Source organism: Corvus hawaiiensis, chromosome 26, assembly GCF_020740725.1.
Source record: "Corvus hawaiiensis isolate bCorHaw1 chromosome 26, bCorHaw1.pri.cur, whole genome shotgun sequence".
NCBI lineage: Eukaryota > Metazoa > Chordata > Aves > Passeriformes > Corvidae > Corvus > Corvus hawaiiensis.
In genome coordinates, this window is record NC_063238.1 from 240356 (window position 1) to 254141 (window position 13786).

Genomic DNA, 13786 nt, shown 5'->3' on the forward strand with positions numbered 1-13786 from the left:
GAAAGATTGGTAGATGAGACTCACTATGGACAGATAGGAGCATTCACAAGCCCTGGTGCTCATGGTGGGGCTTCAGCTGCCAGGATATCTGTTGGAGGGACAACATAGCAATTCAGGAGGCTCCTGGAATGCACCAATAGTAACTTCCTTCTCCAAGTGACAGATGAGCCAACAAAAACCAGTGCTGTGCTGGACCTTGCTCTACAAACAGGGATGGGCTGGCAGGGAACGTGAAGCTCTGGGGCAGCCATGAATTGGTGGCATTTGAGATCCTCACAGCAGTGAGGAGGGTGCACAGCAAGTTCCCTACCTTTCACATCAGGCAGATTTTGGCGTCTTCAGTCATCTGCTTCATAAAGCACCAGGGAATACAGTGTGGAGGAAAGAGAGGCTCCAAAACACTGGTTAATATTCAATGATAACCTCCTCTAAGCTCAGGAATAAGGAAGTCAGGCAAGAACACCAGAAGCCCTGTGTGGATGAACAAGGAGCTCCTGGACAAATTCAAACACAAGAAGGAAGTCTATGGTGGGTGGAAGCACAGATAGGTAGTCTGGGAGGAATAAAGAGAAAATTGTCCTAGTGGCCAGAGATCAGGTTAGGAAAGCTAAATCCCTAAGAGAATTAAATTTGGCCAGGGACATAAAGGGCAACAAGGAAAGTTTCCATAGGTAAGTTGGTGATACACAGAAGACTAGGAAATATGTGGGTCCTCTCAACAAGGAAATGAGAGATCTGGTTACCTGAGATAAGAAGAAGACAGTTGTACTCAAGGACTTTTGGTTTCAATCTTCATCAGCAGTTGTTCCCTCCACACCACCCAAGTCACTGAAAGTAAAGACAGGAACTGAGAAAATTAAGAACTGCCAGCTGTAGGAGAAGATCAGGTTCAAAAACAACTAAGGAACCTGAAGGTACAGAAATCCATGGGACTTGATGAGACACATCCCCAGGTCCTGAGGGAACTGGACAAGGAAGTGGCTAAGTCACTATCCATCATATTTGAGAGGTTCTGGCAGTCCAGTGAAGTTGCCACTGATGGAAAAATGGGAAACATAACCCCAATTTTTAAAAAGATAACCAAGAAAGACCCAAGGAACTACAGGTCAGTCAGTCTTACCTTAGTGCCCAGCAAGACTAAGGACCAGATGCTCCTGGAAACTGTGGTGAGGGAAATGAAAAATAAGAATATGATTGATAACAGTCAACATGGCTTCACTAAGGGTAAATCATGCCTGAAAAATTTGGTGGTATTCTGTTACCAGGTTACAAAGTTGGTGAATAAAGGAAGAGCAACTGATGTAATCCACCTGGACCTGTGCAAAGCATTTGACACTGTCTAGCACAACATCCTTGTCTCTAAACTGGAGAGACAGGGATTTGATGGATGGTCAATTGGTCAATAATGAATTGGCTGAATGGTCACAAATCAAAAATTATGGTCAGCTGTGGCCTGATGTCTGCATGGATACCACTGATGAGTGGCATTACTCAGAGCTGATACTGGGAACAACACTGTTTAACATCTTTGTCAGTGTCACAGGCACTGGGATTGAGTGCACCATCAGCAAGTTGCTGCTGATACCAAGCTGTGTGTGCAATCAGCAGAGGGAAGTGATGCCTTCCTCTGGATGGCATCCAGAGGGACATGGACAGGCTTGAGAGGTGGGCCCATGTGCAACAAAGCATAGTGCAAGGTATTGCAAAATGCAAGGACCTGGATCAGGGCAATTCCAAGCACAAACACAGGCTTGGCAGAGAATGAATTAAGAGCAGCCCTGAGGAGAACAACCTGGAGCTTTTAGTTCAACATGAACCAGCAATGTGCGCTATGAGCCCAGAAAGCCAACCGCAACCTGAACTAGATCAAAAGCAGCATTGCCAGCAGGTCAAATGAGATGATTCTGCCCCTCTGCCTGCTCTTGTGAGACACCACCTGGAGTGCTACATCCAGCTCTGGGGCCCTCAGCATAAGAAGGATGGGGAACTGTTGGAGAAAGTCCAGAGGAGGGCCATGAATATGATCAGAGGGCTTCTCCCATGAAGACAGGTTGAGAGAGTTGTTCAGTCTGGAGAAGAGAAGGCTCCAAGGGATGCCTTATAGCAGCCTTTGAGTGCCTGAAGAGGGCCTTCAAGAGAGTTGGAGAGGGACTTTTTACAAGGGCATGTAGTGATAGGACTAAAGGGAATGGCTTTGCACTGAAAGAGGGTAAGTTTAGTTTGGATATATAAGAAATTCTTTGTTGTAAGGGTGGTGAGACACTGGAATAGGTTGCCCAGAGAACTTGTGGACGAATCATCCCTGGAGGTGCTCAAAGCCAGATTGGATAAGGCTTTGAACAACCTCATCTCATGGAAGTTTCTCTATCCATAGGGAGGATAGAACTAGATAATCTTTAAGGTCGCTTTCAAGTCAAACCATTCTGTGATAAGACACTTGCCAGTAATTAACAAAAAAAATAGACACAGTTACAGTCAGCCCATAGTCCAAAGGTGGGAGGGCAGAAAGAGTATATATGGTTAGCAGAGTAGCCTATCCTTGCAGAACACACAGTACCCTCTGTGTTGCTTCCTGGAGTTGCACTCTCCCCGTCAACTTGAAGTCAGTGCTTGGTTGAAGTAGACTTAGGTTTCACACACTTTTCTAAAGCTAGTTTGGCAAACCTGCATTGCTCAGGTACACAGCTGAATCAGTGGATGAAGCGTTCTGCCTTGCTGGAGCTCAGCTTATCACCTTGGATGTGGGGTACAGAAACTGTTTATCAGCTTCCTGAGTGACTGGTTGTTTTCTTAGGTGTGTGCCAGTACTCAGTGCACTATAAAGCCACACCTCTCCATTTTCACCACTCTCATTCCTTGTCTAATTACATGTGCACTGTCATATCTTGTGAAACCAACTGGATAATTTGCTAATATTATGACCATGATTCCTTTTTCTTTTTTTTTCTTTTTTTTTCTTTTTTTTCTTTTTTTTTTTCTTTTGGGGTTGTTGAGGCATCAGTTTTATATTTAACAGTGATTGAGACATTTTTAGTGTTTAATCTTTGCTTGTTCTGGCAACATCATTTATGCATCACAGTCATAAAGGTATAAACTGCTGGTAATGATTTACCTTTTTACAGAACTAAGTACTAGTGTGAAATCCATTTGAAGACTTATTCTTAATACCTGCTTTTCTTTTGTTGGCTCCACCTTCCCATCTTATGTCTTTGTGTAAAAGAAACCCAAAATATCCTGGAAGCTCAAAGACAGCATGTGGGGGGGTTGTGTTTTTTTCTAAATTTGCTGCAAGAGCCAGCTTTGTCTCAAGGTCAAATTTCAGAACATCTCTAGCTGAGTAACAGATGCAGAGGAAAGGCAAGGAGGGGATGACTGTGAGTTCAGTGAAATGGCAGACAACGTAATATTGTCTGATGTTGCATGGGTATCTCAACATCTTTTGGCAGATGCAAGGTGATTATACATTCCCATCATATTGATAAATTTCTGAATGTGTCTTCAAGTACAGTGTCATATTTCATGCATGGATTAGATATACCAAATGATCAGAGAGAGCACCTGGAAAAACTTGTGTATCTTTCATAGCAGCAAGGGAGCCCTCCTCAGCAATGGAGGAAGCTGCAGGTGGGGAAGGGTGGAGGGCATGGTAAAGGTCTGGAGAATGAAAATCCCCACTGCAGGTACCACGGGATGATCTACCACAGTGACAAGGTCTGCCCTGAGGGACACCCCTGAGACATCCCCTAAGATGCCAAGGGGCTCAGCACCAGTCCCTACAAGTACTGCAAATTCATAGTGCCACTGGGGGTGTGTACCAGGCACTAGTGGAAAAATACACATTTTTAGATTTGTATGGCTCAGGTCTGAAGCATTTTAGCCAAAATGCCATACAAACAAAATTAGAAAAATACATATCAGCTGGTTTAAAAGGGTTTCCTAGAGGCAATTTTCCCACATAAACCCCCAGAGGGGGGGAAATAGCAAAAAAACCCCAACCAATCAACTAACCAACCAACCAAACAAACAAACAAAAACTAGATTAGTCAACATGGAGAATACCTATTTCCTGAGATTTTGTCATATACCTAGAATGCTTGTTCAAATGATTTAAACTAAGCATGACTTAAAATTTTTCATGTGTCCTTTAGATATCATACACAAGGTGAGTGAGCACTTGGCATCAGTCTCTGCAGTCCTGTTGGCTCCCCCTGTGCTCAGAGGCAGCGCTGTTGTCTCCATGGGTGTTGGGAGTTGTGGTGTCTGTGAAAACTGTGAGTAGACAACAGAAAGCAGGGAGATTTCACAGGTGTAGTAAAAGTTGTGTTAATTATACTGGAGAGAAGTGGGATCTCAAACTTTTCAGAGTTTCCTCCATGTGATGGTGACCAAAACAGAAAATTAGCCTCTCAAGATTCAAAAGGAAACAGATCTGGATAAAATGCAGAACTTCATAAGAAATCTAAATCTCTGTATTGTATACATAATTAAGGCAAATTAATAGACAAATAATTTTGTAGGAAGTATTTTTAAAAAGAAGCTTCAATAAATACCAAAGTGGATATTTGCTTGCACAGAATCTCAGTCGTATATGTAATCCCAATAATTGCTTCCTTTTAATTAGGCTTGTAATAAGTACCCAACCCAGTCTGGATGTTCTTCAGCAACTTGTCTGAAATGTCCATGGGCCAGATTGCAACAGAAGCTGACAGAGGAACAATGGAATAACACACTGTGAGCCTGCCCATCACCAAGTGACCAGCGCAAGGGTTGGTCACATCTTCAGTTCACACAGAGTTTAGAACCCAGGCACAGATAAATCCCACCTGTCTGACTAAGCGCCTGCCCAACAAAGGCACCACAGAGTGTGATGCTAGAAGCACAGTCATTTCAACTTTCTAAAGAGTCAGAAAGAGCCATCTCTCGAGGCTCATCTTTGATCTGTCTGGAGCAGGTGACACTCTATTGACAATAGAGGTATTTGTAATGCTTAACTTAGGCAGGTTATATGAACCCAGGCCTTGGAGGGATGTAAGGGAAAGCTGGTCCACACAGTAGGTATGATAGGCATGGGAAATAGTAGACAGCTTTTTAAATGCTGCTCCAGCCTCAGGTGATCCCCTTTACACCCTGGGGAGTTTTATTTCTTGGACTTAGAGATGTGAGAAATTTCCACCATCTGCTCTTCAACAGAGGGTTTGCAAGGCCTAACAAACTAGACAGGTGTACAAAAGTGCCTATATCAGGAGAATAAATTAGAAGCCTGATTCACATAATTTAGCTTCATGGATGGGGATTCAAACCTCCTGTAGAGATGCTTCTTGCTATACTATATATGGGGAAACCCATTTCACCTACAGAAACAGATTTCCCCTCATGGGACCTATTCCAAAGTTCAGGGAACTCAGAGACATCCATTCCCATGAATTCAATAATCTCTGGGTCAGTCACTTCCCAGAGATGAAAGACAGAATCCAGAACAACTGGAGAGATAAAACAAGCTGATCTTTATTTCCAGCAACGCACCACATTAATCCTTAATAGTACATAATGATGGTTATTTGCAGGGAAGGCTTACTCTTGATTAAAAGAGAAGTTTAGTTGTCATTCTTAGAAGGTATGCTCTTTATTTTGTTGTATAAGGCCCCATCATTCAGTAAGATGCCAGTAAATGACCTGGAGAAGGCGACTAATGAACGACAACTTATTGCTCTCACAACAGACTGCATTCAGTGAAAAAGTCCTCATGTTTAAAACAACAGAAGGAAGAACTTCTTCACATTGCACCCAACCAAATTGGAGGAACTCACTGCCACAGGGTGTTTTGGTGGTATAAAAGTGTTCCATTAATGAAGCATTAACAGTGCATCAAATACTGTTAGGCTTAGCTGTATGGATGCAACTTCCAGCTCATGAAGTTCCTAACCACCAATGACCCTCTTTCATGAGTTCCTTTCTGAGCTTGGCTATTACACCAAGCAATTGCTGTTGGCCACTCTCAGATTCAAGCTGTTAGGCAAGGGAACTATGGTCTGATATCCATGGCTAGTGATGTGATACATATTTATGTCATTGTGTCCACTTAATATCTTTATTAAGACATCTTCTCATAAGTTCAGTATGCAAGCACAGAATATACAAAGATCCTCAGCCAGACATAACGCTCGACAGGCTTTGTCTAAAACATAAAAAAGTTCAGATGCCGACATTACCAGTGCTGATATAAAACCAGAAAATAACAATGCCACTGCACTAAAGAAGTTGATGTGTAATATGTTATGTAAATAAAATATAAAAGAGAAGTATTATGTTATGGAAAATATTAAAATACATATTCCAGGCTTAAGCCTGTCACTTTGGCTTTTTCACACAGAAAATTATTAAAAAATCTGACCTCTTAAAATATTTTTATTTTACTTAGTGACTTTCATGTCTAATTACTAATTTTTAATAAAGCACTGTGTTAGAGAGGTGATATTAACCTTACTGGTTACTGTTGCCAATGGCAATACAGCAATGATGATTGCTGAACCCTATGACTTCCACTTTCTCGTTGTGCCTTAACACCCAGATGCAGGCTGCACCACAAAGATATGTCTTGAAAAAAAGACACAGGTGTCCATGCACCAAAATAATTTGGAGGGGCAGGGCACCACCTGAAGTCATTATCAATGTCATGATGACTAAAATGGTAAAAACATCCAAACAAATGGCTACTTTTTCAGGGACCCAGTTCATACTTGATTAAGGCTGGATCAAGAATATCTTTGTGCTATTAGTCATGCAATTCACACAGCAATCACTGCCTGAGCCGTCAGATTAGACAAGAAACTGCATGTTTTGCTTGTAGCTCACATACCTAGACTATAAAGTCAGTTGAAAAGAAACGATCACACTCCCCAGTACTGCCATGAGAGCTGGTTTGTTAGTGCTGTGGGAGTGCAAATGCTCCCTGAGCCTCAGCAAAGGCAGCAGATGAAGATTGCTGACCATGCCCTGCAGCAGCATCTACAAATACCTGGTCATTGCTATAAAAAGGCTGCACTGGGACTTCTCTAATCACCAGGCATACCCATTAATTAGAGTACAGGCTCTAAGGGCTAGAAGGAAAGGCACTGCTTTCCTTTCTCTCATCTGTCCTTCTTCTCAGGAAGGAGGCGACGTTAAGGGATTAACTCTCCTTGCAACACGTTTGAAGGCATTGCGAGAAGCATCCAGCCAGCAAGACTCCTGCGACCCCTCCTCTAGCTCCGCTGCAGTGAGAGCTGGACTAAGAGCAGGCCTATCTGTCTTTCTGCCTGTCTCTCATCTGCCCATCCTGCTTAGCAGTTTTCAGGGGGAAGGAAACACATCAAGGTACCAGAGATAACAGAGCTCTCCAGAAAAAAAGACTTTGGTTGAACAAAGATGGGAATGAGATGTCTCTTGGCTGGAGTGGAAAAAAGTTGAAAGTAAAAGCAGGATGAGAGCACTATGCTGCAGTTTACTTGCTTTTGGCTACTGAAAGCATTAAGACCAAATAAAAATATAACATTGCTCAGGGTTTCAAATCCATGGATGCTTTAATCTAATATATTTAGAGATGGTGAGTTTGTTTGTGTTAGTTTAGACATACATTCCTGGCTCATTTGGGGCCTGAACATGAACTTGAAATATAAATATATAAATATATAGCTATGAATATTTATCCAAAAAATCTGAATTTTCCTGTCATGAACTTTGAGGTTCTCAAGATTATATGCAGACTTTATCCTTGCTGTTATCTTCTTATCAACTACAAAGAGTTAGCAAGTCAGCTGAGGGAGGATCACCAGAAGAGTGAAGAAGGGCTCCAGACACAGTTTTACAGCTTTTCCCGTTATGCCCAGACATGCTTCTGCTCTTCCACTTGCTTACCTGAAGCCAAATGTTTTGAAACTGATACCTAACTTTCACCATCTAAATCAAATTCACCTTTAACTGACATAAGTATAAAGGTTCATGCTTCAGCTTTACAAGTCAAGATTTTCTGGTTGTTGGTTTGTTGTGCTTGTTTGGGGTTTTTTACTAACTGCTGAAATTGGACTCAAAATCATCCTCTCTTGAAGTGATGCTGTGATGCTGTTACCCAACAGGGTTTTCTAATTAGCAGGCCTGATTTTAGCAGCACTAATCTGGTGGTGCTTGACATGTTTCAATGTCATGCCACTTAGATGCTTGGATGTGACTTCATGATTCTGTTACCTGGTAAGAGATTTTGCTTGAAGTTCAGCCTCTGCCTGTCACAAAATTGGTCCTGAGTAGCTCCATATTGCTGCTATCCTCCTAGACCTATACTTTCTTGGCATTTTCACCCTTAAATCTAGGATTATAAATGTTCTTTGTCCCAGCACAGAAGTTCTCTTCTTTATCTGTAAGCAGGATAGCTCTTGAGATTTCTAATTTATTTTTAGTTAAACAAAATAAACTGTAAAAGCAAAATTTCCAAATTAATATTAATGTTTTACTCATTAGGCACTGAAAAACTTGGACTAAATCGTAAAATATAGAACATATTTCAAACGTTATGCCAGAGTTTTATTTATCCACATTGCTTTATCCATCCTACTCTTTGCCAAACTAACCTTAACTTCCCTCGCATGTACTTCACTGGGTTTTTAGTTTGGGGTTGGGTTTTTTGGTTGCTTGGATTTTTTTTAACCTCTGGAGATATAATGTAATCTTTTGGCATTATTGAAATTCCAGAAATGTAATCAGATACCACTAATTATCTTTCACTTAACACTGATGATTCAAAAAACTGAAATAAATAATTAAAGATATAATAATGTTAAAATATTTGCAATATAAATAGTAGATTGTTTCTGGTTTCAGATGGGTGTTTCAACTAACATTATAGTCTCTTCAATTCTGATGATCTTTCATTATTTATCTAGCTGCCAATATGTATGTCACAGGTACTGCAAAGAACAACTTTCCAATAGCTTTTAATGAAGTAAGGTGTTCTATGAAATAATTCCAGAAGCACGTTGGGGTTTCTTCATATCCTTTTTTTATGAAACTGCTTTTTACTTTTTCATGTGTTTTAAGGGAAGAGACTGATTGCTCTCCAGTGCTTGTGAAGTAAAATAGCAGTGTCCCCTTTGTTCCTGAATTGTGAGTGTGGTTCTTTGTCTCCAACCCCACACCCAAATAGAAATTTGCAATGGATTATATTCAAAATGCTGTCAAGACATTGGCACAGCACAGGGAAGTACACCAATTTCACCCATACCCAAAGCGAGTCAGGCAAAATGTCAGCTGAGATACATTAATAAATTGACTGCCCTTCATATAAAATTGTTAGATCAATGTCTTTCTTTAACAAGAAGAAAGTTAATTATGTGTTGCAAGTGATGTTTTAAACATTATATTTAAAAAGCAGTAATATAAACCATTTATTTTGCACTCACATGAGCTTTGCTTACTGTCTGAACTGAACAGGTTTCCTCTCTCCTATTGTATCAGAAGGTTTTGGTTTTATTTCTTTATTTAGCAAACTAGGAGAAAGCAGACCACCATACAGGCAGCTACGTTCTTACATGCAGCATCGCAGATACGAGCAACCTGCAGCAAAGCAGCACACTGGTCCTGCCACTGACCTGTCTAACTTTCCTGTACTAAGACCATTTTCTCCCTCAAGTCAGCAAGGACTGTGCTTCTCCTTTGGTTTCAGTTCCCCTCTCCAAGGATGCTTCCCTTCATACCTAAACATCTTCAAGAAAATCAGCTCTAAAATCACCATCACAGGCCAAAGCCTGTGAAGGCATTAATTCATTATGACTTTGCTAATCCCACCAGGAATACAAGATGTTCACCTTTCATTAATATGAACCATAAGTTTCTAGGATTTTTATTTTCTGTGATAATTGAGTAAAAACTGCAGAAGTTTCTGAACGTCTCCTTTCTTTTTTTTTGACTTTCAAGTAACAGTTAGGCCAAACTTTGTTCATCTTGGATGCATTCAGAATTTCTCTCTGTACCAGGAGGCCATTGCCTTCACCTATCTGCAGCACTTCTGCATCCTGCTCAGAGCAATGATCCTGATCCTGTCTGTTGCTCTCTCTGGTGAAAGTGAGATAAGATCAAGGCAGAGTCCATTCCCCACAAACCGATACTCTTTCACCAGAAACAAAAGCAAAATCTAGTCTGGACAAATACCAGAAATCAGACAACTGTGTCTACTACTTTGGAGACCCAGGTAGCTACAAAGCCAAGGCCAAGCACCCTTAGATTTCACTGGAGGGAATGGGAGCTGCTGCATTTGGTTTCTTAAAACCAGTAGTAATCAATCAGCAGTAAAACCTAGAAAATGAAATGAAGGTGATCATCATCCCCATCTTTAAAGGAATAATTTGTGAGATTGGCCACTACATATGGAACTCACTACCTAAGCAAATATCTTGTTGATCTTTACCGCTCCTGGATTGCTGCTGCTTTCCAGAGTCTATCTGATGTCTATTACCCTGTCTTCAGTTCTTCCTTTCTAGGCACCAAAGATAGGCTAAGTAAACTCAAGGAATGAAAAAAAGATCTGCCTAGCCTCTTTCCCTCTAAGAGGTAAAGAAAGTGAGGAAGCTTGGGACGACTTCAGTAGTAAGTGAATTCTGCCTTCTCAATTACGTCTTCCTTTTTAGGAGATAATAATGAAAGACAGAGGACAACTTTGGGGTTTGAGAGAGATGGAGAGGGCCATAGTCTCCAAAGAGTTTCTTGACTTTCCAACATGGCACCTGAAGACCTCTGAAGAACTTCTCTGGTCAGCACATCGTGTATTCTCTGATATCACCTCCCAGATGCTGCCATGCCAGTGAATGTTCTATTTTACACCAGAAGTCTGTGCTCCACCACTGCAGACCTGCCTTACACAGAAAACTTAAGGGAATAGCATGGTTTGGACATAGGCCTTGGAGAGATCCTGGGCTGTGCAGTCAGGCCCAGGAGCTGGGAAGTACTCCCATGATTGTAATAGCAGAGAGATGACAAGATTGTCTTTCAGTGGTGGGACTCGTCACTTAGGGGGACCTGTGGCAGTAACTCATTCAGGCATCCTTAACCTGCATGTAAGCCTAGACCCTACTGCAAACCCCTGAGCCACTGAACTTGGCTTCAGCAGAAGATGAAACTCACTAGCTGTTCATTAAAAATAAAAGGAAGATTGTGCCCCAAAATGGGAGAATAAGAAGGCAGCCAGGAGATGCTAATTGCTTGAAAAAATAGCAGATGACTGTGACTCAGGGCTCTTATGAATCCAAATATTTGTCTGCTGCTGTTGAATCCAAAGGTTTGACAGAGATGACAGGCATAATCTGAGAGTGAGCAATTTCATGATTGCATTGCTCTAATCATTCTTATTTCTGCACACTTTTTTCTTATATACATTTTCTAGTTTAGTTGCAAGGCTGTCTTTCTGATTATATTTCTAGGTTTGCCCCACACATTTTCAGCAACTCAGAAATGACATTTTTATCATCATGATTATTATTATCAACTGTCACTAGCAGCAGTAAGCTGAATGAATAGGCTCCAAAAATCATCTGTTCTGAGGAAACTGAAAATTGCCTTTGGCATGATTCTGTGAAAATCAAATTTTAACATTCAATTTCATACCCAGACAGATGGTTGATAATATAATGAGAGAAATTCTTTTGGACTGATACGTATGCTTAGCAATCTGAAATAATGTTAGCAGGAGAAGCCCATACTGCATAAAAGTTTTATCAGCAAAAACCAGTGGTCCTGCTGACATTTAAGTGAGATTCTCAAAATATGTCAAAACATAAGTATATGATGAAGCAGAAACCTGTGTATAATAAGCATCGCAAAGTGTGTCTGTGTGCCTTACTTGTAAAACAAGTCCCAGGAGCTTCAGCTCCATAAATGTAAAATAAGGTATATCAGAGGTGAGTGCTTTGCCATATGCCACTCATAAGTTATCTTCAAGTGCACCAGGTGAGACAGAGTCCTGTCCCTGCTTTACTGAGGTATTTCAGACAAGTCACTGCATCTTGCTGTCCCTTGGGTTCCTCATATTAAAACAAGGTAAATCTTACCAACCTCATCACACACTGCTTTGACAGAGCTCATGGCATTTCCCATTTGCCTTCCCCTTCTATTACAGAAACTCTATTTTGTAGTCTTCCATATAGTCTGAATATAACACTGATAATATAATTTAAATCCGTATTCCTGGGTGTTTGCCAGAAAACAGATAGTCCGGGATTTAGGCTGGATTTCTCTTTCAGAATGGAGGTCTTTGTTAACTTAAGTATGACAGATTCCCTAGGTAACTGCTGGGTAAACATGCTTCCTTTCATCAAGAGGGTAAAGCTAGAGCAGAAAAGTTTAATTGTTTCTGTTGTTGGGGTTTTTCACTTCCCACACAGGAAGGTTAATTTGAGAGTGCAGTATTAGGGTGTGTGTTCATTATTATCTCATGTAGATACGAGACCCTCGAGGGGGAAATTGCTCATTGCTGACCTGGATCAAAAGCCTCCTCTCCAAACCTCACAAGAGGGGCTGTGCCAGGGAGGGGTGGAGAACCAAATATTTTCCTGTGAGATGTTCAGAAAGTTGACGGAAATGTGTGTATATGTATATATTTGTCTGAAAGTAGACTGCATCAAATACGGATGAAGCAGGTTTGAAATCAGCTGCAGGCTTGGGCTTTTGCACTATTGGAGACCCATTTTAAAAAACTGACTCAAGAACCGTGTTTTAAAAGTAACAAGACCACTACCATAGAGAAAGGGTGCTTTCAGAAGCACTCAAATACATCAGATAATTCCTGCAAATGGGAGTCACTAGGATGTGGACTCTTAGCTAGCTCTGTAATATCAGTAAGTCACTGGTCGAATTTTTGGATGCCAAAAAAATATTTTAAAAATCTTTCCATGGAAATGAAAGTTTTAACTGCATTATGTGCCAATTATACTTTAAATTATGTAGCTCTGTTTCCAAAATGATCCATGGCCCCTTCCTCTACTGTTTTGTAAGGTGCTAATAGTGGTAAGAGAAAAAAGCACAAAAACATTCATCCAGAATATAAAGGAGAGAAAAGCACCAAGAGCACAAAATGACTGTTAGGTGGATGCCAATGGTACTGTTTTATTAACTCCCATATTCCAAAAGGGTAAAGTCAGCAGATTAGGATTTCTTCTTCAAGCTGCATCAATTTTTTAGTCATTTTTACTTAGAATAAACTCATTTTAAAACATTGTAAATGTGCAAACTGTATTTTTTGAGCATTTGTTTGGAAATCCTATTTGAAATTTCATGACAAGTTTTCCCACTGAAGAATTGTTCTTATTTATCTTTTCTCATATGTCCACGTGTACTCTTCATAATGAGGTATGGCACAGAAAGAGGCAGTGGTAACAGCTGGTACTTCTGTTTCACTTCTGCTGAGGCTATTATAGTTGTTTGAGGCATTTCATCAACTTTTTCAAATTGTCTTCTGTTATAATAAAAAAAAATTGACACAGCAAGGGATATTTTGGTCTGTAAAAGAACATGCCTATTTTACATTTGCAAGAAATAACTTCTTCTATTCAGTGGTCAAAACAGAATTTCAGCATTGCCAGGAGCAGTTTTGAGTGATACATACTGTCAGTGTTTCTTGGCTATCAGTCTGATGTGAAAGAATAAAAAATACAAAAATAATGTTTCAATTCTGCAAACAAAAAAATAAAATTCCATCCAAAAAGAACAATTGAAAAATCGAAAACAAAAAGTGTTTTTAAATTGACTTTTTTTTTTAAATGATGATTTA